Source organism: Chiloscyllium punctatum, chromosome 25 (assembly GCF_047496795.1).
Source record: "Chiloscyllium punctatum isolate Juve2018m chromosome 25, sChiPun1.3, whole genome shotgun sequence".
NCBI classification, from domain to species: Eukaryota; Metazoa; Chordata; class Chondrichthyes; order Orectolobiformes; family Hemiscylliidae; genus Chiloscyllium; species Chiloscyllium punctatum.
The window spans coordinates 43,323,866-43,349,335 of record NC_092763.1 but is presented as its reverse complement, the minus strand read 5'-3'; the positions used below and the strand labels follow the sequence as shown (position 1 = coordinate 43,349,335).

The 25,470-nt window shown below is 41.2% G+C and overlaps 1 protein-coding gene and 1 long non-coding RNA gene across 4 annotated transcripts in view; both read right to left on the bottom strand.

Annotated features, from left to right (window-relative positions):
- fhdc2 (FH2 domain containing 2) overlaps positions 1 to 2,876 on the bottom strand; it is an 88,652-nt gene extending 85,776 nt beyond the window's left edge. The window contains exon 1 of the mRNA XM_072595158.1: positions 2,739 to 2,876. The gene's annotated coding sequence lies outside the window, so the exon portion shown is untranslated. The remainder of the gene's footprint in view (positions 1 to 2,738) is intronic.
- Positions 2,877 to 12,850: 9,974 nt separating this feature from the next.
- The window catches only part of LOC140495896 (uncharacterized), a 105,623-nt gene continuing 93,003 nt past the window's right edge, over positions 12,851 to 25,470 (bottom strand). For all 3 annotated transcript variants that reach the window (XR_011964119.1, XR_011964120.1, XR_011964121.1), the window contains 2 exons: positions 18,278 to 18,432; positions 12,851 to 13,275 (listed from right to left, as the gene is read on the bottom strand). This is a non-coding gene — a long non-coding RNA (uncharacterized lncRNA). The remainder of the gene's footprint in view (positions 13,276 to 18,277; positions 18,433 to 25,470) is intronic.

Sequence of the window (25,470 nt, the reverse complement as noted above, 5' to 3'; positions counted from 1 at the left end):
GGAAGGATATGCACCTTTTTCAATATAGGTGGACATCTGGGATGTTTGGGAGTGGTATGCCTCCTCGTCCGAGCAGATGCAGCGGAGGTGGAGGAGTTAGAAAAAGGGAATGTGGTTCTTGCAGGATACTAGTTGGGAGGAGGTGTAGTCCAGGTAGATATGGGAGTCTGTGGGTTTATAGTAAACATCCATTTCCATCTCTGGTGACAGTCTCCAGACAGGGTTCCTCCTTCTCCTCACCAACACCCCACCAGTCTCTGCATCCAATATTTCATGTTTAAATATTTCTGCTAACTCCAATTAGACCCCACCACCAAGAACATCTTCCACCCCCCCGCCCCCCCCCCCCCCCCCACCCCCCACCCCCCACCCCTCTCTGCCTTCCACCAGGACTACTCCTTCGCCAATCTTTTCGTGCCACTCTCCCCACCAACTCCTCTGAATCCCCTGGTACCTTCCCCTGCAATCATAAAAGATGCAAAACCTGCAGGCACATCACCCCTATCACCTCCATCCAGGGCCCTAAAGTCCTTTTCTAAATTTTCTAAATGAGGTAAGTCTTAGGAAATATAAAACACAAATTGACTTGGAAGTCCTAATTTAGGATTCTCTTAAGGTTAACATGCATGTTCAGTTGGCACTTAGGAAGGCAAATGTAATTCTAGCATTCATTTCAAGAGGGAAGGATTACAAGAACAGAGATTCACTGCTGAGGTTGTATAAAGTTCTTGTCAAACTGTGTTTGTTATATGGTGAGAAGTATTTGGCCATGTATCTAAGGAAGAATGTGCTAAGGTTGAAGACATTTCAGAGGAGGTTTACAAGAATGATGCCGGGGATGAAGGGCTTATCATATGAGGAGCATCTGGGGACTCTGGTTCTGTACTCGATGGAGTTTATAAGGATGAGGGGTAAGATCTGATTCAAACTTACAGAATATTGAGAGGCCAGATAGAATGGATGTGGAGAAGATGTTTCCATGACTAAGAGAATCTAGGATCCAAGGGCACAGCCTCAGAGTGAAGGGAGGACCCTTTAGAACTAAGATAAGGAGGAGTTTTTCAGCCGAGGATGGTTAATCTATGGAACTCATTGGTGCAGAGGACTGAGGAAAGCACATTATTGAGTGTATTTAAAATGAGATAGATTAGTTCTTGCTTAGTAAGGCGATCAAGTATTACAGGGAGAAGGCAGGAGAATGGGGTTGAGAAACATATCAGCCATGATTTAATGAACTAATTGGCCAAATTCTGTTCCTATATCTCATGGGCTAATGAATGAATGAGTAAATAGGGTCAAACCTCTGAGTCATTTTGAAGAATATGTGGTAATTTCTTTGAAACACATAACATCCCAAAGTTGCTTGACAGGATAGACTCTGAGTGATGATTTCTCCTGCTAGGGGGATCTGGAAGACATGGGCACAGTCTCAGGACAGGAAGCCACTTATTTTAGTCAGAGATGAGGAGAAATGTCTTCAGTCAAAGTGCTGTGAATCCTTGAAATTTTGTATTCCACAGGATATAAGATCTGGATACTCAAGTGTGGGACATACACAAGGCTTTTTTTTCCCTCTCAGGGAATCAAGAGATATGAGGAGCAGGTGGGAAAGTGGAGTTGAGTCAAAGATCCATAATGAATGTACAGAATGGTGCTGTGGGCTCTATGATCTATTCATGCACATGTTCTTAGATGGACCTGGGGATAGTTACATTACCTTGCAGTTGCAAGAGACAACTGACACCATCTATCATACAATTACTAATATCCTTGGGAAAGTAAGCTTGTTATATTAATTATCAACAATACAGTGCAAATCTCAGGCTGGAGACTGCTAGTGAGATCCACCTGGCACCTTAACATTCAATATTTTGATGCATTTTTCTTTCATTTTTTGTCCCTTCTACAGCAGCAATGTGCCTGCGATTTTAATTTCCACTACAAAAGAGTTAGGACAAAGGAGGGACTGGCTGGACATTTCAGCTGCCAATAATAACAGTCAAATATACTCGAGTTAGATTTCGCTTCTTGAAGCCTTCCTAAATGATTTCAACGGATTACGAATTTATCCTTCTCCCAGCCAAATAATTGTCCTTCTGCCTGTCAGATAGCCCGCGATCCCGAAGGGGGACAAATATTTGCACTTTTATGTTTAAAATATTTTGAAAAGACATAGAAATCGGGGAACTCAGGCCAGATTGCTAATCAAATCTGGGATCGTCCAGTCCAAATGGCTGAATGTTGGTCTAATATAACTTTGTCAACACCGTACACAGTCAACCTAAAATAGCACACAGATAAAATATTGCCAGAAAATGTCGAACACAATGCAATGTCCCAGGAACACTATAGAAATCACGAACAATAAATCGGAATAAAAATGAGCTTGATTTCTACATTAAAGGTTATCAGCAAACTGCAGTATAATTCTGGAGCTGGCTGAGAGTTAAGTCATTCCTGGAGTTGATAATTCCAATAACTAATTCCGCAACAGAAAGAAATGAACCAAAACACCAGAAGTAAAATATTTTAGCGCAACAAATTTTCCAAAAGATTTGGGTTTACTGTCGTGCTTGAACCCGAGGACCAGACGATGGGGCATTGACATAAATCAGCCTTCTATTCTCTCTAGAAATCCGATTGGATTGAATTTATTTTCCAAATAAATTCCAGATTTTCAAAACAGTACCCCCTCCCATTTTCCAGCAATTTTTCTCGAATTGTGATTAAATTCTTACCAGCCGGAATTGCTTTTCACTTTCCCAATCTCTGTTCCTTTCTTCTCCTTCCCGTTCCTTTTTAGGAAATGTTATCTTCCAGTTTTAACAGTTTGAGTCCGCGAGAAGTGGTTGTCTTTGGGATACAAATCAACAGAATAGCTGCAACGACTACACTTGGCTCAGCAATGGGAGTGTCCCCTAAAAGGTGGGTCAGTGACGGAATACAATTCCTCGGAGACCTGGCGCAACACAAGTCGCTGTGGGATTTCACCAGTATGAGTTCACAGTCACAACTATTGTGAGGAAGGTATGTGAGTGGAATACCGAGCAAGGGCCAGCTTCAGTCCTTCAAATAGTCAAATAATGAACCGTGTAAATAGTATGTGTTTCAACTAATGACAGGCTTTCGAATCCTGCACAATAGAATGGAAATAGAGAAGTTTCAACACACAGGGAATGTAGGGAGAACTAACCATTTGGATACAGAACTGGCTCAAAGGTAGAAGGCAGAGGGGGGGGGGGGGGTTGCTTTTCAGACTGGAGGCCTGTGACCAGCAGTGTGCCACAAGGATCCATGCTGAGTCCACTGCTTTTTGTCATTTATATAGAGTCATAGAGATGTACAGCACGGAAACAGACCCTTTGGTCCAACCTGTCCATGCCGATCAGATATCAACCCAATCTAGTCCCACCTGACAGCACCCGGCCCATATCCCTCCAAACCCTTCCTTTTCATATATCCATCCAAATGCCTTTTAAATATTGCAATTGTACCAGCCTCCACCGCTTTCTCTGGCAGCTCATTCCATACACATACCACCCTCTGCGTGAAAAAGTTGCCCCATAGGCCCCTTTTATATCTTTCCCTCTCACCCTAAACCTATGCCTTCTAGTTCTGGACTCCCAACCCCAGGGAAAAGACTTTGTCTATTTATCCTATCCATACCCCTCATGATTTTGTAAACCTCTATAAGGTCACCCATCAGCCTCCGACACTCCAGGGAAAACAGCCCTAGCCTATTCAGCCTCTCCCTATCCTCCAACCCCGGCAACATCCTTGTAAATTTTTTCTAACCCTTTCAAGTTTCACAACATCTTTCTGAAAGGAAGGAGATCAGAATTGCATGCAATATTCCAACAGTGGCCTAACCAATGTCTTCTACAGCTGCAACATGACCTCCCAACTCCTGCACTCAATACTCTGGCCAATAAAGGAAAGCAAACCAAACGCCTTCTTCACTATCCTAACTACCTGCGACTCCACTTTCAAGGAGCTATGAACCTGCACTCCAAGGCCTCTTTGTTTAGCAACACTCCCTAGGACCCTACCATTAACTGTATAAGTCCTGCTAAGATTTGCTTTCCCAAAATGCAGCACCTCACATTTATCTGAATTAAACTCCATCTGCCACTTCTCAGCCCATTGGCCCATCTGGTCCAGATCCTGTTGTGATCTGAGGTAACCTTCTTCGCTGTCCACTACACCTCCAATTTTGGTGTCATCTGCAAACTTACTAACTATACCTCCTTATGCTCACATCCAAACCATTTATATAAATGATGAAAAGTAGTGGACCCAGTACCGATATTTGTAGCACTCCACTGGTCACAGGACTCCAATCTGAAAAACAACCCTCCACTACCACCCTCTGTCTTCTACCTTTGAGCCATTTCTGTATCCAAATGGCGAGTTGTCCCTGCATTCCATGAGATCTAACCTTGCTCACCAATCTCCCATGGCAAACCTTGTCGAACGCCTTACTGAAGTCCATATAGATCACATCTACCACTCTGCCCTCATCAATCCTCTGTGTGATGTGAACATAGGAGGTATAGTTATTAAGTTTGCAGATGACACCAATATTGGAGGTGTAGTGGACAGCGAAGAAGGTTACCTCAGAGTACAATGGGATCTTGATCAGATGGGCCAATGGGCAGAGGAATAAATGTGAGATGCTGCATTTTGGAAAGGTGAATCAGGCAGGACTTATACACTTCATTGTAAGGTCCTGGAGAGTGTTGCTAAACAAAGAGACCTTGGAATGCAGGTTCCTAGTTCCTTGAAAGTGGAGCAACAGGTAGATGGGATAGTGAAGAAAGCGTTTGGTATGCTTTCCTTTATTGGTCAAAGCATCCAGTATAGGAGTTGGGAGGTCATGTTGCAGCTATCCAGGACATTGGTTTGGCCACTTTTGGAATAGTGTGCGCAAGTCTGGTCTCCCTCTTTTGGAAGGATGTTGTGAAAGGGTTGAGAAAAGATTTACAAGGTTGTTGCCAGGGTTGGTGGTTTGAGTTGTAGGGAGAGGCTAAATAGGCTGGGGCTGTTTTCCCTGGAGCGTCGGAGGCTGAGAGGTGACCTTATAGAGGTTTATAAAATCATGAGGAGCATGGATAGGGTAAATAGACAAGATCTTTTCCCTGAATAGGGGAGTCCAGAACTAGAGGGCATTGATTTCTTGTGCGAGGGGAAAGATTTGAAAGGGATCTAAGGAATAAGATTTTCATGCAGAGGGTGGTGAATGTATGGAATGAACTGCCAGAGGAAGTGGTGGTAGCTGGTACAATTATAGCATTTAAAAAGTTTATGAATAGGAAGGGTTTAGAGAGATATGGGCTAAGTGCTGGCAAATAGGACTAGATTAGTTTATGATATCTGGTTGGCATGGGTGAGTTGGAATGAAGTCAGTTTCCGAGCTGTACATCTCTATGACTCAATTACTCCATGTCCTCAAATGTTGGAATACATTAATATATTACAGAGGAACCTTGATTATCCAGCATTCGATTAACCGAATATCAGATTATTTGGCAAGATCGCAAAGTCCCGATACATGGCTAAACTGTATAATCCAGCACTTGATTATCCGGAATTTTCGGCTAACCGAGATTCATGCAGACAGTTACTCTCCCTGCAAACTATTATGACATGATGGAAGTACCTTACATTGATATAATAATATTATCGTCAGCACTGTAATGAAGTGCAGCTTTGAGAAGTCCTGCCAACGCAGTGTGAATGGATGTGAGGTGATGGGTGATGTACTCTAAAATGAACTGATAAGAATAAAAAGAATTGCGTAACATTGCTCCTGTGAGTGTGCAAACGTGTAGTTTTCTCTGAATAGATTGCTTTGTAAATGATCAATACGACTTTTCATTGTAATCTTGGTGGAGCCGTGAAGAAAATGCAATACCACTGCCCATTGCATGCTTCTGTAAATACATTGGAATGCTGACATTCTTCCAGGAAACGTGTACATGTTAAATATTAAATGGGACAAGTGACAAATTCTGAGTAGAAGCCCAAAACATTTTTTTTTAATCTGTACGTGCCAGCGTCCTGTACGCTTGGATGGAGGACTTTGTCTCATAAACTTTAGTTTCCATCCACCTGTTGGTGCTATATTTGCTGACAGCAGATATCTGCAGATAACATCAGCTAATATGAGTACATACAAGGACGCATTATCAAAACCATGTGTAGAAATTAATTAAAACACAGTTGAGACAATAAGTTATGGGAGTGTTTTAGTGTAAGTATTGTAACATATTTCTATCCTTTAATCTTTCGAATAGCTGGGATAAGAAATGGTCACACACTGCATACAATTGAGCACGTCACTATCTTGTATCATGCATTCTTGCATTGGGAAGATAAATATATTGCAGGAAGTAAATTCAAAAGCCATAGGAGGGATAAACTGGTGAAAAAACATGGATGAAGCTGAGGTCAATTATGCAGTAACCTCAGCACTCCCCCAGCCCTTTCATGAAGTCAAAGCTACCCTCAGTGTTATAATCTGGTGTCATGACCATGGGCCAGAACCCCATAATTCAGTGGATAATTTTAACTTAGCATGCCAAAATGTGTTTTTAAAAAGGGGGCTAATACAGCCAAAATGTCCATGAATATAAAGTAAGTGGTTATCTAGAGAAACACACACAGAATGTTAGAAGGGAACTTCAATCAACAACTCTTCAAAGGAGAAGAGGCAACTTAAAACAGATTGGATTGTGATCTCTTTTGACTACAAAGATGATGAGGTGCAAGCTATCCCCTGCAGATTGTGTCCCTGCATGCAGATTTTTGTGGGGTTTTTTGCGAATATACAAGGACAGGGGCTAAAGAGTTAATTTCAACTCTGTTGGACTGTGCTAGTGAGACTGAATGTTTCCATGTATGCCAGTGGGCTGAAATACATGTGTGTACTAAGTGTTTTAAGTGTTAGCATGTTGTGAAGGTCACAGTCAAAAAACGATCTCCTGCGTTGGAGGTAAAGGGACCTTCTCAATCCGAATGTTAGCAGCTGGTTAGACAGTTAACCAGTCAAAAAGAAACAGGACTTCAAAGAGCAGTATCTCACCCTGAATGCTGGAATTTGGTAATGTTTAAAAGGAATCAGTACAGTAGACTCTCAACCAATTTGCAAAACTGAAAAAACTTTAAATTGACTGTACAACTATCAACATCAATGCTGCTGCTAACCTCCACTTTGCAACATTCACCTATCTGTTCTTCATGAATTCTTTTTTAAAAACTCTTTTTTGCCTCAATTTATTTCTAATCTATTCCATATGCGTTGCATTACTAATTTTTCTAGTAACTAATAAACCCACTCTTTGTAAACTGAAAACAAACTGGTTAAATTGGTTCCTTTTAAAACATAGGTTATTTTGGGCCTGAGAGAAAGATACCCACAAGAAAAGGTTTCTAAATTAACTATGTAACCAATGAAGGGGACAGGTAAATAAAGAAAGGGAGCTAGTTCAGCACTCCTCACTTGCGAGCTTAACTGTCTGGGGTATCCCATCTGGAACAGTAACAAATTGGGGAATCTCCCCCAGGATCAGGGTTTAACATTTATTCTAAATAGTTGGATTCATATCCTTTGCCATGCTGGAGAATCAGCCACCTCACAGCACTTTACTGCAGTGAGAAATCTGTCTTTGTGCAGATCTGTGGGCATGCTGAAGGAATGCTAACAGCTATTCATGTCACTCCCTCTTCCCATTGTGAGATCCTTTGAACAGCATATACAAGAAATAGAAGACATAAACTATGCATTTTCAAGAAGAGGAAGTATCACATAAAAGTGTAATGGACCCACACATTTGTGATGTGAGAAAAATTGAATTGCCTGAAACTGTAATGCATTCTGCCAGTTTTTCTTTGGTATGGGAAACATGAAGTTTATGAAGAAATGATAAACCATGGGTTTGGACAAAGAAGTGAGTTCAGTTGAAGGAAGTTTCCAGTAGGACAGGGTATTGGCTCCATGGGAAAAGATGATTCTGTTTTTGGAAATATACTTCCACTGATTGAGTTCATGTTTAAAAAACTAATTTATTTAACATAAAGTTGACCTCTTCATTTCCCTCTCAAGTCCTTCTTACCCTTCTCACTGTATGGATAGTCTCCTTTGGAATGAAAAAGTACTGAACACAGCAGTATATAATTAACATAGAATCTTGGCTTAATTGTATTGGAGTACACCTCTTCATTTATCAAGTCACCTGAGGTTGCTCGTAGCATGCTCCACTAAGATCCTGTTGGAAGTATGTACGAAAAAGGAAGTTAGTCATGAGTCAGTGATTTTGTACTCTCTGTAAAGCTAAAATCTTCCTACTGTAAGTAGTGAAACTGTACTTCAGGTGGGAGCGAATCAGGCCTCCTTACAATGTTACTTTTACTCCACAGGCCTAATTCCGTGGCCTAAACACATAATTTCATTCAGTGGTTAAAGACTTTAGATTATTTGTAAACAAGAATTGCACGTAGTTTCATTGATTTCCTGTTGTTAGTCTCTTTCACTGTCTCTTCCCTTAAGCTGATTAATTGTTTTCTTTTACAAACCTTTCGTAAATATTTACCTTCAGCAAATTAACCTTTACACCAAGTAACAGAAGGCTATTCCAAAATGGACTTGCCAAATGAAGGCTTTAATCACAAAAAGGTAATACTCTATAAAATCAAAAACTAAATTTTCATATATTTCAAATCCATTCCTTTAGATTGCTTCTAATGTAAGCTATTAAGAATTGGAACTGATACTTAATATTAATTTTTGCTATAGAAGAAACTATACTCAGATTCCTGTTTGGTTGCTATTGTTACAAAGGGTCTTTATGGATAAAATTCCTCAGAAAGCTTAAGTTTTGAAGGACTGTGAAAAACAGATTTCTTTCAGGTTTTGTGAAAATACCTGGAATGATTTATTTTAGAAATGAGGGAATTGAAAGTTCACTGTAGACTTGGAGAATTTATTTTGAACAAGTCTTCCAGTAAACCACATGATTGGTGATAAGTGTTTGCTTTGCTATAGACACCTACAGGGGCTATTGGAACATGATCTGGCTGAGTTAGCAGGAGGCCTGCAAAGAAGAACGAGCTGAATTGAAGAAAGCTTGCTAACATGAACTTGCCCATTTAATCTCTGATAACTCTGGGGGGAAAAAAACCCTGTTTTTGAGTTCAGAGCAAAACCTCTGATATTTTGCAAAAGTGATTAAAGAAACTGTAATGATTGTAATTAAGTCAGCCAGATGGGCCTCATAGAGTATGGGTTCCCTGATTGGGGCTGTTAATTTGGTCCAGTCAGGGAGCCCTGGCTGACAGATAAGAACATGAATCTTCTCAGCGCTGTCACCCTGGGCAGGTATCGGGGTGGGCTGCCCCAGGGGTGGACGAAAGGTGCTGAGGGTGGTTAGTGAAGCCGGAAGGTGGGTAAGCCGTCCTGACCGCTGTCACCCCGGACGGGTACCGGGGCGGGCTGTCCTAGAGGTGGTCGAAAGGTGTGTCAGTGTGGACCAAGAGCTGGAAGGTGCGTAGGGACGGGCTGCCTTAGAATGGTCGGAAGGTGGGAGGGATGGGGGCTTGCTGGGTTTGTATTGTATGCACTTTTTAATGTAACTGGATTGTCCTTTTATGTACAAATGTTACTGTCACTGTCTTTATATGTGAAACTGGGATTTGAGGTTTGTCCTCATCTCTCTGTAAACTGGTTGAACGGTAGGGTTTGGGGCCTAGCTTTGCTGCTCCTGTCCCTTGTAAAGATTGCTGCTGTATACAGCTGTAAATGTTAACTTTGTTTTGTAAACTTTTATAATTTGTTTAATTAAAAAAAAAGAACATGAATTTTAGACATGCTTTTAACTCAGAGCTAGCTTTGAGGGAGCTGGATCAATGTCAGGACTCTCCACATGTAAATAAAGGGTGATTTGGTGACAGGATTCACTGGAGTTATTTCAGTGGCAATGAGACAAAAGCAGACTCCTGAAGAAATTCACTCGGTGCAGTCATCTTTGAGTTGGGGTAAGCATTTCAGGCATCAAGCTGTTATTTGGGAGGTTTTGACTCATTTGATCCTCCTGTCAAATACTGGGCTCAGTTTTAGATTAGATTAGATATCCTACAGCGTGGAAACACGCCCTTTGGCCCAACAAGTCCACACCAACCCTCCAAAGAGAAACCCACCCAGACTCATTCCCCTACATTCACCCCTGACTAATGCACCTAATACTATGGACAATTTAGCATGGCCAATTCACCTAACCTGCACATCTTTGGACTGTGGGAGGAAACCAGAGCACCCGGAGGAAACCCACGTAGACACGGGGAGAATGGGCAAACTCCACACAGACAGTCACCCAAAACTGGAATCGAACCTGGGTCCCTGGCGCTGCGAGGTAACAGTGCTTACCACTGAGCCACCGGGGAAAGAATGTGTTAATTTTTTCCAGGCAAGTGAATTTGGGCAGATGAGAAACAACAAGTAATCCTAAAAGCTTGTGGAAAGGCAGCTTCTTTGGTTATTAGGAGCCTAACTTTCCCTGACGCCCTAGATACTAAAACCTTTCAAGAGTTGATGGATTTAGTTAAGGAAAACTGTGATGCCTAGCCTTTTCTAATTCTGAGACATTATTGGTTTTACTTGGCAACTCGAGAACCAAAGGAATCTGTATTGGGATTTTTGACTAGGTTAAGACAACTGGCAGAGGCATGTGACTCTGATTTAATCCTTAATGAGATGCTGAGAGATTGTTTGGTATATGGGATTAATGATGTAACTATGCAAAAGCACCTACTGGATGAAACCCAACTGGACTTCAAATAGGCCCTATAACTGGCTTTATCATTGGAAGTTGCAGCAAGTGGAGCAAGTATTTCAATGGGAGTGAACACCCTCGCTGTCTGAGGATGTCCAAGGGAACCTCCCCCAAGTCCCTCCTCCCTACCTTTTATCTCAGCCCGTTTGGCACACTTTCCTCATTCCTGAAGAAGGGCTCATGCCCGAAACATTGATTCTCCTGCTCCTTGGATGCTGCCTGACCTGCTGTGCTTTTCCAGCAACACATTTTCAGCTCTGATCTCCAGTCCTCACTTTCTCCTAGATAAGGACAGCTCCATACCATCCATCATCCAATGGCCTGGCAGTAAAAGCATTCCAAATTTTTGAAACACTTAAAAAAAGCCTACAACTTCACTAGAAACCAAACGGTCCTCCTTCCTATTTGATTACAGGAACACCCCTCATGCAACCAAAGGGAGAGCAGGGCATCTTGTATCAGTGACGAGTCTCCGCTGCCGCCACCACTCCCAAGACTGCCGCGTCTGTGCTGGAGCCATGGGCCAATTCTTACACACCTGGAGCCCCGATCGATGCTCATCTAAACAATGCTACCTTGGCCTTAGTCGTTATGGTCCTCCGCCATTCACACCAATGACGCTGCTGCTCATTCAGCCGTCCAGGAATGGCTGTGGACCAGGAGCCTCAGCTCAGCCTGTAAGTCTAGGCTGGGGGATTCATCCTGAAATCTGCTCCTCATTCGTCAGGAGACCCTGAACTGGGGTGGAAATGTGCTTGTCTCAACCTGGTATTGCTAATGGGGAGAAGACTTCACACCAGGTTAAGTCTGATCTTCCCAAACCTTTGAGGGAGGGTGAAATGGCTTCAGGAATGTCAATGCCGGACACAAGACTCCACTAAGTGAGGAAAATAGTTTACTTGAGGGGATGCAGTTTGGTGTAGGAACCACAGGATTGGCTCTGTACGGTGATGAGGCATGGTCGAAGCAAGATCTGATCCAGTGACCTTATATAGTTTGGGTAGGTGCAACGGTCCTAAATAAACACGTGGACAATATGAAAGCTGTAAATTCACAAACAGTGTAGGCGGAAATGTGCCTGGCTCCTCAACAGCCTTTCTGACTTGTCCAAAACCCCTGGGTTCTCACTCTCTGTCAACTGTTGAAAGATACCTCAGAATCTGAGATGGATTCAGCAGATTTCACTGTCTTGACGCCTTTGCTGAGGTCGAGTAAATGATAAAGGAGGTGGTGTCTGGTAGCAGCAGGAGCAACTCCAGTTTGAGATTAATGTGGCTTTACCTTGTCCAGGATCATCAGATGAGCAAAAAGCAAGACCCAGGCTGAATCGGCTAGCTCGGACTCACAGGCTGAGCTGAGGCTCCTGATCCACAGCCAGTCCTGGACATCTGAATGAGCAGCAGCATTGGTGAGGTGAACGGCAGAGGGCCACTATGACTGAGGTCTGGCAGCATTGTATCAATGAGCATCAATGGGGGCTCCAGGACAGACTCTGCAATCATGGGAGTGATTGTGACAGGGGAGGCCTCTAACCGATACTCAGAGCTCTGTTGGACCATTGCACCTACCCAAACTATATATGTCACTGGATCACACTTTGTACGAGCCTCTTACCCATGCAGGGCCATTCTTGTGGTTCCTACCCCAAACATCATCCCTTCAAGTAGACGGCTTCTCTCACTTAATAGAGTCTTGTGTCTGGCATTGGTGTTTCTGATGCCATTTCACCCTCCCCAAAGGTCTGGGAAGGTCAGATTTAACCCAGTACAGAGTCTTCTCCCCATAAGCAATGCCAGATTGAGACAGACATGGCTCCACCCCAGTACAGGGCCTTCCAGATGAGCACTGAGCAGGTTCCTGGCTGAATCTCTCAGCCTGGACTCACAGGCTGAGCCAAGGCTCCAGGTCCACCTGAATGAGGGCACTATCAGTGAAGTGGACAACGATGGACCACTACAACTGAAGTCCGGTGGTGTACGAGCGTTTTCCCTGGTAGGGAATGAAAACTCTGGAGGCAGGCAGAATTCAGGCAAGTAGAAGTTTATTCATGTAGAAACCGATTAAAGGGGAGAGGGTCAAAGGATCTTCCCTGAATCTGGCCTTGATATATGAACTCAATTATTCGCTTAATCTTTGGCTCAGATCAGGGATAGATCAATGACACACTAACACATATATAAAAATGTAGTATTATTTTTATACATTTCTGTATTACAATGATTACATACAACATAACTACAGTCCTTTCCTCCTAATCCATAAATCCCCAATCTGATAAAACACTTAATCAATGACAGACACCCATTTGACCAGCCTTAGCTTCCCATGATCTCATGGCATTTAACAGACATGATAATGTCCAGGTGTTGGGATCTTTCTATGTATCCTGTTCATTCACATTCCAAAGTTTATTGCTGTAACTCCTTTGGGTCTCTCAGGTTGGCTTTATCTGGAAAGACAGTTTGAATTTGATTACTTATTGTATCTCATGTGCTGAGTTTATTAAATTCAGTTATTACTCTTATATTGCCCACTGTCCTAATTATTAATGCAAAAATACAAAAGACAGTTAGTTTCAACTGGTTGCTATAAGATTTGTAATTTGATTTTTGTTAGGAAGTTAGTTGTAAAGTGTAAGGTTAAATATAGCTTTTCCGACTCCTAGTGCTTTGGGCTCCAAGGATGGTATTTCCTGAAGATAATAACTTTCACATTGAGGTTTAATGCTTTTTCTTTAATACTTTTATTAAATGTTGGTTATATGCATATATTTTAATGCTAAAACTATCCTTATGATTCCTAAGGAAATTTTGAACTGGAATCCATTTCAAAGTAATTCATTTCAAATAAACAGCTACAAAATAACTAACTGTTGGTCTGGTAATGACTTAAGGTGGTGACTGGGCTTATCTCATGCCTGGTGTTCATGCATTCACTGGGGCAATTACTTCTCCATTAATGAGGGCTAGGATTAGTTGCTTGTCTATTTTAAAGACATGCAGTACTGTTGGGAATGGGGTAATCATGGCCTTAGTATAACTTTGTTCAAAGATGTTGTCATTTTCTTGAATTAAAGGCTGGAACAGACTGTTCATCTTATTTATCGCCTGTCAGCCATCTTGTGTTTTAATACTAAGGCAGGCTGCCTCTTTCTGTTTGTTGGCCATTTTGTGTGAGAAGACATGGGCCATTTTGTTATAAGCATGTACAGTACACCCTACAGGTGGCTTTGCCTGGATGAGCATCAATGGAGGTGACAGGTTTATAAGAATTGGACCATGGCTCCAGCACAGATGCAGCAATCGCGGGAATGGTGGTGGGGGAGGCCCATAACCGATACCCAAAGCCCATTACAGAGACCACGAACAATGTCAAGTGGAGCAGTGCAGGAGCAACAAGAAATGGAGAGTAAGATAAACTGTACTTTAATAAAATCTTTCAATATATATCGTAATTCAAAATGGTGCTGGAGTGTGGCAACACAACACTTTTCACAATTTATTTTGAAATACATATGACAATAAGTCACTCAATTCAATTATTAATAATCCTGGTTGATAGATCTTGTTTAAAACCTGACATTCCATAGGGTTAAGGATTTAAATGGAGAGGAATTTGTTAAGTGTGTTCAAGAAAATTTTCTGATTCAATATGTGGATGTACCTACTAGAGAATGTGCAAAATTTGACCTACTCTTGGGAAATAAGGCAGGGCAGGTGACTGAGGTGTCAGTGGGGGAGCACTTTGGGGCCAGTGACCATAATTCTATTAGTTTTAAAATAGTGACGGAAAATGATGGACTGGATCTAAAAGTTAAAGTTCTAAATTGGAGGAAGGGCAATTTTGACAGTATTAGACAAGAACTTTAAAAAATTTATTGGGGACAGATGTCCGCAGGTAAAGGAATGGCTGTAAAATGGGAAGCCTTCAAAAATGAGATAACGAGAGTCCAGAGAAAATATATTCCTGTTAGGGTGAAAAGAAAGGCTGGTAGGTGTAGGGAATGCTGGATGATTGGAGAAATTGAGGTTTCGGTCAAGAAAAGGAAGGAAGCATATGTCAGGTCCAGACAGCAGAGATCAAGTGAAGCCTTAGAAGAATATAAAGGCAGTAGGAATATACTTAAGAGGGAAATCAGGAAGGCAAAAAGGGGGTATGAGGTAGCTTTGGCAAATAGGATTAAAGAGAATCCAAAGGGACCAAAAGGATAACTAAGGAGAGAATAGGACCCCTCAAAAATCAGTAAGGCGGCTGATGTGTGGAACCAAAGGAGATGGGGAGATTCTAAATGAGTATTTTGCATCAGTTTTACAGTGGAGAAGGACATGGACGATATAGAATGTGGGAAAATAAATGACGACATCTAGAAAAATGTTCATATTACAGAGGAAGGGGTGCTGGATGTCCTAAAATGCATAAAGGTGGGTAAAACCCCAGGAGCTAATCAGACATACCCTAGAAGTCTATGGGAAGCTAGGGAAAAGATTGATGGGCCCTTTGCTATGATATTTGTATCATCGATTGTCACAGGTAAGGAGCTGGACGACGTGGTGCCACAATTTAAGAAAGGTGGTAAGGAAAAGCCAGAGAACTATAGACCAGTGAGCCTGACATCAGTGTGGGCAAGATGTTGGAGGGAATCCTGAAGGGCAGGATTTACATGTATTTGAAAAGACAAGGACTGATTAGGAATAGTCAACATGGCTTTGTGTGTGGGAAATCATGTTTCACTAACTTGATGAGTTTTTTGAAGTAACGATGAGGATTGATGTGGGCAGAGCGATGGGCATGACCTATATGGACTTTAGTAAGGTTCCTCATGGTAGACTGGTTGGCAAGCTTAGATCACATGGAAGATGGGGGGAACTAGCTATTTGGATACAGAACTGGCTTGAAGGTAGAAGACAGAGGGTGGTGGTGGAGGGTTGCTTTTCAGTCTGGAGACCTGTGACCAGTGGTGTACCGCAAGGAACATTGCTGGATCTACTGATTTTCGTCATTTATATACATGATTCAGATGTGAACATAGGAGGTATAATTACTAAGTTTGCAGATGACACCAAAATTAGAGATGTAGTGAACAGCGTTACTTCAGAGTAGAATGAGATCATGATCAGATGGGCCAATGGCCTGAGGAGTGGCAGGTGGGGTTTAATTTAGATAAATGTGAGGTACTGCATTTTGGAAAGACAAACCAGGTCAGGACTTATACACTTAATGGTAAAGTCCTGGGAAGTGTTGCTGAACAAAGAGACCTTGAAGTGCGGTTCATAGTTCCTTAAAAGTGGAGTCACAGGTAGATTGGATAGTGTAGGTGTTTGGTATGCTTTCCTTTATTGGTCAGAGCACTGATTATAACTTAGGAGGTCATGTTGCATCTGTACAGACATTGGTTCACCACTTTTGGAATATTGCATGCAATTCTGGTCCCCCTCCTATTGGAAGGATGTTGTGAAACTTGAAAGGGTTCAGAAAAGATTTACAAGATTGTTGCCAGGGTTGAAGGGTTTGAGCTGCTGGGAGAGCCTGAATAGGCTGGGGCTGTTTTTCCTGGAGCATTGGAGACTGAGGGGTGACCTTTTAGAGGTTTATAAAATCATGAGGGGCATGGATAGGGTAAATAGACAAAGTCTTTTCCCTGGGGTGTGAGAATTCAGAACTACAGGGCATAGGTTTCGGGTTTAAAAAGGACCTAAGGGGCAACTTTTTCTCATAGAGGATGGTGTGTACATGGAATGATCTGCCAGATGAAGTGGGAGAGGTTGGTAAAATACAACATTTAAAAGTCACCTGAATAGATATATGAATAGGAGAGATTTAGAAGGATATGGGCGAAGTCCTGACAAATGCGACTGGATTAATTTAGGATATCTGGTTGGCATGGACAAATTGGACCGAAGGGTCTGTTTCTGTGCTGTCCATCTCTATGACTTTATATATGAAATTTAAAAATGGATATGGACAGGTTTGGTGAATTGCCCGAAATTTTGTACATGAAACTTAATGTGGTTAAATGTGATGTTATCCAATTTGGTCAGAGGAATAGAAAGGCAACTCATTATCCAAATGGAGAAAGCTTCAGAGTGCTTTGGTGCAGAGAGAGAACTGGGTGTCCTTGTTCTTGTGAATTGCAGACTGTAGATGTAGCAGGCAATAAGGCAGGCAAATTGAATCTTGCTAAATAAGTATAAAATAAAAAGTCAGCAAGTGTAGCAACTGTATAAAACAATAGTGAGACCAGAATTGGAGCATTGCATGTAATTCTGCATCCATTACTTGTGGAGGGATGTAGATGCATTGGAGGTAGTTTAAAGGAGTTTCCCTAGATTGATTCCAGAGATGATGGGTTTGTCTTATGAAGAGAGATTGAGCAGTTTAGATCCATTATTTTGAGTTTAGAAGAATGAGATGAGACCTAATTGAGGTATGTAAAGAGTTTTGACAAAGTAGGCAGAGAAAAAATGCTTCCTCAAAGTAGAACAAGAAGTCCTAGATTTAGGATAAGGAGTGGCAGATTTTAAACAGAGATGAGGAGAAATTGTTGGGAATCTGTAGAATTCATTACCCTAAGGATGGTGGATGATGGGACATAGAGTACATTTAAGGAGGAGATAGACAGATCTTTAATAAGTAATGGCTATAAGGGCTATGGGGAGTGGGCTGGAAAATGGAATTGAGGCTGAGATGAAATCAGTCATAATCACATTAAATGGTGGAACAGCTCGAGGAGCTGAATTGCCTAATCATTCTCCTAGTCCCTATGTTCTTATGCAATGTTCATGGGATTTGAAGTGGGAACAATTATATTACATTGGGAAGGAGGCTGTAAATGTGTCAGGATCAACCAAAGCGGGGCACAGCTTCTGACATGAGTATTGATACTGCACTTTCCTGGGGTAGTAGAAGGAACCAACTTTCTACTTCTATGAACCATAAATTATATGGCAATCCCAGCACAAGTGGATTATTGACTGTAGAATCTTATTAATGGATGGAATGGGATTGGGAAACTTTGCAATACTTGCAGCAGGGAAGAAAGATTGATCCAATGTTATTCATGGTCTTGGGAAAAATATGTATCATTATTTTACAATAAATTTTCATTCATTAGGAGGTATTAGCTGATCCATTGTGACATTTCATACAGTGATGCTAATTTTAACTGCTTGCAAAAGGCAGGTTCAAAATCCATAATTATATGTCCACTGCCTTGTTTCCACTTCTGAGTTTTTTTTGCTAATTTGTTCAAAGTCTTCAGAAAGATGGTCTACGTTCCTGAAGATTCAGGTGGGAGCATCTTTAAGTTTTCAAGTGTACATCCAATGGCAAGAACATACTCCTAAGCCAGTCTCAGTTAAAAAAGGGAAGTAATACATTGCATTATTGGGCTGGTAACCCCGGATGCTTAAACTCAAAATACTATTTGAAGATGTTATTTCAATGATCCTTACCTGACAGTATTCAGATCTATCACATCTGTTTACAATTCATCCACTTAGAATTTTTTTCATTTGTTCTTGCTTTGGAAATCTGTCATTCTGCCATAGCTTGCTTCAAGAAGCTCAGGAAAGATGTTCAACAGGAGAGTCAACCTGGTCAACTTATTCTAATTGATGGAAGAAGAACAGAGTACTGTTGTGACAAATCTGGAAAATTCAGGGAAACTGCTATTGGAGCTATGAGGAGATGTCCTTACCTTTCCTACAGAATCTAATAAGTCCAGAGACAGAGTCATCAATCTCTAATTTTTAAAATACATGCTGTTGTTGAACAAAGAAGCTGTTACAGACCTGGGCAGTCTCTTCCAGCAAGATTTCCAACCCTGTCTAATAGTTCATCATGCATAACTTTTTCACACAGAGGGTGGTACATGTATGGAATGAGCTGCCAGAGGAAGTGGTGGAGGCTAGTATAATTGCAACATTTAAGAGGCATTTGGATGGGTATATGAATAGGAAGGGTTTGGAGGGATATGGGCTGGGTGCTGGCAGGTGGGACTAGATTGGGTTGGGATATCTGGTTGGCATGGACGGGTTGGACCGAAGGGTCTGTTTCCATGCTGTACATTTCTGTGACTCTGTGACTCTAAAACCCATAGCAGCAAAAATAACTGCAGCTTGCAAAAGTCAATATATCTATGTTTGTTCATTTGTAGTGTGTGATTTGCTATCTACCAATCCCTAAAAATTGCAAAGTGGAAAAGTTTATCTTGTGTATAAATCCACCCTTGAGTTTTGGTCAAGATTTCATAATTTTTCATATACCTCACATCAATGTAGATCTTAGCTTTTCAAGGATCAAATCCTTGATTCTTTTAACATGTCCTTCTAGATGTCAGTGTTTAAGTTATCATCAGTATTTATATATTTACAACAAGATGAGTAAATAAATATTTAAAACATTCAAATATCTAAATTTTATTTTTGTTTATTCAAATTAAAATAATCAGATTATGAATTTAATTAATTTAAAGACATTTAGTATATTGTTTCTTAAATAAAACTTAGATAATCAACATCAATTCTTTGCTGTTGCTTTTCCTAGTGCAGTAAACCTTGTGAAGCTGAGGGAGAAAAAAAAAATCAACAAAGTTTCATGTTATCTGGTCCCATGCATGTCATTGCTGAAAAATAGTATTAATGGAAAAGTCAAACCTTAAAACTTTGCTAAAAAATTGGTTTCAGGAATGTGACTGTTAAACAGGAAATGTGGTATTTATTCCAGAGAACTGAGTCATTATCAGAGATTGATATATTTTTAGTGACTAAGGAATATTGGAATAGTTTAATGATCTGTAATAGGGGAATAAAAAGAATTCAACAGAATGCAAATGCATAGGTGGTGATAGATGTTAATTCAATTTCAGGATTCAGCTATAAAGAAAAGTGTGACACAATACTTTAAAAGAATAAAAATATGATTTAAGGAATACATTTTACAATGGAAGAGTAAGATACCTAAATTAATATGAGGTTAAGTATTTTTAATCAACCTGTTAATACATGTTCTGACACACCTCCAACCAGGTGGGACCAGCGATTCTCCTGCTCTTCGGATGCTACCTGACCTGCTGTGCTTTTCCAGCACCACATTCTCGACTCTTCTCCAGCATCTGCAGTCCTCACGTCCTCCTAGTTGACTTAAACATGAACCTCTAGTCTAGAGATAGGGACATTACCATGACACTGCACGACTCTTTTAAATCACTACATACATAGACAGCATTTGAGATCTAATAAAGGAGGAAAATAGTTTTAATCTGAAATGGATGGAGGGAGAAAATAAAATCGGTCTCTATTAAATCTGTCCCTGAGGGGAAAGCCAAATAATTTATTTTGACATTAACATTTCTGATTCCTGTGATCAACAGCACAAAAACAGAACAGAGTAGTTGACAATATATCATAACCCGAATCTGAGGCAATGATAACTTGGAGATGTTCCTTGCAAATGTTTCTCTTGTAGAGTTTACAATTTCACTTTGACTGTTTATAGTCCCATGATATCAGAGCTGCAGGATTGGGATTATTGGCTGGCAACTGCTTCTTGATTGCTGATTTATTTTGTTGGATAAAATCACCATATTTCAGACACGAACTGGGGAGGGTGAATCAATGTCCTGTCCACACTACGCTGTGTAAACAGCCCTGATTCTTGTGAATTCTCAAGGAAAATCCACCTCTTTCAGCGTTGTTTGTTTGACTGCCAGAATTGTGACACACATCTTGCTCATCTCTGCCTCGCTTCCACAGCAAAACAAAAACCTCTTTATTTTCACTTATTATATCTGGTTGCTTCCAAACGTTGATTTGGACGAGCCTACAATAATCTACTCTGATATATTGTACTGTTAATTTATCTCCTGGCAATTGGAAACTAAAATTGTAAATCATTCAATAATACAAATGGAACATCGTCACTTCTTCCATGCCTGTGTTTTTCTTCCTCAGCCTCTTCCTGTGTATCCTTTTTTTTATCTTAGCCTGTTGTTAATCCCTGTTGTTTTTTCTTTTGTTTTTGTCTCTTTTAGATGAAAATTCCTTAGCATTAGGATTAAAACACATGGTATTTACAGAGAGAAATTTACACATTAACAAAACCCCATTTAACCATGTTCTCAAAACAACACTCACTAACCGTGTAACTATGTACAGTTGTCAGTACCTAAAGAACTAGTCACAACCTCATACATTGCACGTTCAACACTTTCTCACACCCACACGGCACCATTCCATAATCTCACCTGCTTATTTCCTCTCTCTGCATCATTCAAGGCTCCAGACACACACATTCTAGATTTTGCAGCAATTTACTTGCATCTCATTCCAATTGGGCTACTGTATTCGCTGCTTGTAATGTGGTCCGCTGTACATTGGAGAGATGAAATTTTGACTGGGTGACCACTTTGCTAAAATTTTATCTGTGAAAATGACCCTGCTCCTAGTTGCCTGCCACTTTAACACTTGTTCCCATGCCAATATTTCTGCCTCAGGCTTGCTGCAGTGCACCAGTCAAGCTCAAGGCCAGCTGGAGGAACAACATCTCATCTTCCATCTAGGTGGCTTACTGCCCTCAAGATTCAACATTAAATTTAACAATTTCTCAGTACAGCTACAATGCATGTCTTGTCAACGTGAATTCACTGTAACGTAATTGACAAAGTGGGGACATTGTTTCTGAAGTGCAAACATTTAAAAAGTGTGTTGGCTGTAACATGATTACATTTTAAGTGCTGTTTCTAAAGCACAAGTTTTCTATAACAGGGATGCATAAGAGCACAGCTATCACATTGTAGAAGAACTAATTGAATGAATATCTTCTTCCATGTTCATTACCCATGTCTACACCTCCGGGTCCTATTCTGTGTGGGCTGCTCCTAGCACAGGCAACCCATTTTCAACTATTCACAGTTCCCATTATCACCCACTCCGCATTTGCTTCTTCCCCGACTTATTATCAATCCCTGTGTCAGCTTCCCCTTTTCTCCCTTTCTGAGCACTGTCTCCATCTATTCGATCCACTTCTTTCCCCATCCTCCTCCCTCTACTGCAACCCCAACTCTGTCATCAGCATAAATCCTACTATTTCCCAGCTGCTTTCAGTTTGACAAAGAGTTACTCGACTTGAAGTGTTAACTCTGTTTTTCTCTTTATAGATGCCGCCAAACCTGCTAAATTTCTCCAACAGTGTCTGTTTTTGTCTCAGAAATTGCGAGTTTTTCATATAGATTTTAGCTTCCTGTAACTTGTCTTCCCATCAAATCGTTAACCTATCCATGCTTATGAACACAAAATGATTATCCCCAATAAGACAACCGACCTAAGGACATATTAGAAGCGATTGACAGAAAGGAAATACTAGAAGATTTAGCAGCCTTAAAAATGGCTCAGTCTGGGGGCCCAGATGAGTTGAAGCCTAGGCTGTTGAGGGAGGTAAGGAAGGAGATATTAGGGGCCCCGATTTTCAATTTTCCAAATTCTTTGTAGCCACAGAGAGGTATCAAATGACAGACAGACTTGTAATATTGTTCCATTATTGAAAAAGGGAGAATGGGTTTAAAATACAAAATTACAGGTCAGTCAGTCTAACGTTGGTGGTGCGGAAATTATCAGACTCTAAGGGACAGAATATTTTTAAAGAATTAACGAGGAATACTCAGCATAGATTTATTTAGGGAAAGTTGTGTTTGACTAATTTGATTGAATGTTTTGAGCAGGTATCCAGAAGTGTTCATCAGAGTTATGCATTTGATGTGACCTACTTAGACTTAAGAAACATCCTTGATAAGATCTCTCATGGCACATTGGTAAAGTAAGAAAGAGCAATAGGCTCCAAAGTAGCACATTGGATCCAAAATTGGCTGAGAGGCAGGAAACAAACAGCAATGACTGGAATTTTACTTCCAATTGGATTCCATAGGGCTCAGTACTGGTGTCCTTGCTGCTTGTTAGTTGTACTTCAATTAGGTATAGGGTTAGGATCAAGATGTTTGTGCATGAGACAAAAATTGACAGGGTGATACAGTCTGTTCTGCTATAATGCATGTTTCTTCAATGTGAATTGGCTTTAACACAATTGAAGAATTTAGACTTTTTTTGTAGAATATGAAATTTCCTGACCTGCATCAGCTATAACATGATTCCAGCTCCACTAGTTTAAATAGTGTGGCCATTGTGCAATTTTCTTATAATGCTTGACCACATGAGAACAGAACTATCAGAACTGTAAACTTCAGATAGCTGTAAACTTCAGGAAGTTATGAACGGACTGTTCAGGCGACACATTAGTGGTAAATGGAACCCAGAAAAGTGAGAGGGAATGCACCTGGGGAGGGCTAATATCTCACGGTTAGATCTCACGGAATACAGGGAGAACTAGCTAATTGGATACAGAACTGGCTCAAAGGTAGAAGACAGAGGGTGATGGTGGAGGATTGTTTTTCAGACTGGAGGCCTGTGACCAGTGGAGTGCCACAAGGATCGTGCTGGGTCCACTACTTTTCATCATTTATATAGATGATTTGGATGTGAGCATGACAGATATAGTTAGTAAGTTTGCAGATGACACCAAAATTGGAGGTATAGTGGACAGCGAAGAGGGTTACCTCAGATTACAACAGGATCTGGACCAGTTGGCCCAAGGGCTGAGAAGTGGCAGATGGAGTTTAATTCAGATAAATGCGAGGTGAAGCATTTTGGGAAAGCAAATCTTAGCAGGACTTATATACTTAATGGTAAAGTCCTAGGGAGTGTTGCTGAACAAAGGACCTTGGAGTGCAGGTTCATAGCTCCTTGAAAGTGGAGTCGCAGGTAGATAGGATAGTGAAGAAGGCGTTTGGTATGCTTTCCTTTATTGGTCAGAGTATTGAGTACAGGAGTTGGGAGGTCATGTTGCGGCTGTACAGGACATTGGTTAGGCCACTGTTGGAATATTGCTGGTCTCCTTCCTGTTGGAAAGAGATTGTGAAACTTGAAAGGATTCAGAAAAGATTTACAACGATACATCCACGGTTGGAGGAATTGAGCTATAGGGAGAGACTGAACAGGCTGGGGCTGTTTTCCCTGGAGCATCGGAGGCTGATGGGTGACCTTATAAGACCTCTCAAAATTTTGAGGGCATAGGTTTAGGGTGAGGGGGAAAGATATAAACATTTAAAATGCATTTGGATGGGTATATGAATTGGAAGGGTTTGGAGGGATATGGACTGGGTGCTGGCAGGTGGGACTAGATTGGGATGGGATAACTGGTCGGCATGGATGGGTTGGACTGAAGGGTCTGTTTCTGTTCTGTTCATCCCTATGACTCTTTGACTCTATGTGGCAAGGGATTCCAGTCTCAGTGGTAGGACCCTGGAAAATACTGAAGGTCAGAGGAACGATGGAATGCATATCCACAAAAAGCCTGAAGCTGGAAGGACAGTTAGATAATTGCTTAAGAGGCAAATGAGATATGTCTTTATTCGGCGAAAGTGAGGAAAATCAACATTTTGGGCAAAAGCCCTTCATCAGGAATGGTAAAGGGCTTTTGCCAGAAATGCCGATTCTCCTGCTCCTCAGATGCTGCCTGACTTGCTGCGCTTTTCCAGTGCTGCACTCTCGACGCTATGTCTTTATTAGTTGAGGCACAGAATACATGAGCAAACAGGTTATGCTGAAGCTATACAAAAACTGGTTAGGCCACAACTGAAATACTGTATGTAGTTCTGGTGACCAATGCTCCCTCTAGGCTCTGTGGCTCCACACACACCCAGTCACACCAAGGTTCTGCACACAGCTCACTGATCATGACAGCAGCTTCCAGTTCTGCTGTGGACTGGTCTTGAAAGTCTACCCAGCTGGTGAGAAAATTTGAGGGAACACTGTTGATACCACTTTATAGGAAGGAATCATATCCATTTTCAAAATGTTTTAATAGGTAACATAGAATCATAGAATATACTGAAGGATCTCATTCAACCTATAGTGTTTGTATTTGCTCTTTCCAAGCTCTATTTTTCCCATGTCTCTACAAATATTTTCTATTTTGAAATCCATAATTGGATCTCCCTACATTTTATTTTCTCAGACAATACATTGCAGTTTCTCATTGCTGACTGCATGGAAAAAAAATTATTCTGGTTGCCTCTTAGAGTCATAGAGCCACAGAGATGTACAGCATGGAAACAGACCCTTCGGTCCAACCGGTCCATGCTGACCAGATATCCCAACCCAATCTAGTCCCACCTGCCAGCACCCGACCCATATCCCTCCAAACCCTTCCTATCCAAATGCCTCTTAAATGTTGCAATTGTACCAGCCTCCACCACATCCTCTGGCAGCTCATTCCATATACGTACCACCCTCTGCATGAAAAAGTTGCCCCTGAGGTCTCTTTTATATCTTTCCCCTCTCACCCTAAACCTATACCCTCTCGTTCTGGACTCCCTGACCCCAGGGAAAAGACTTTGTCTATTTATCCTATCCATGTCCCTCATAATTTTGTAAACCTCTATAAGGTCACCCCTCAGCCTCCGACGCTCCAGGGAAAACAGCCCCAGCCTGTTCAGCCTTTCCCTGTATCTCAAATTCTCCAATGCTGGCAACATCCTTGTAACTCTTTTCTGAACCCTTTCAAGTTTCACAACATCTTTCCAATAGGAAGGATA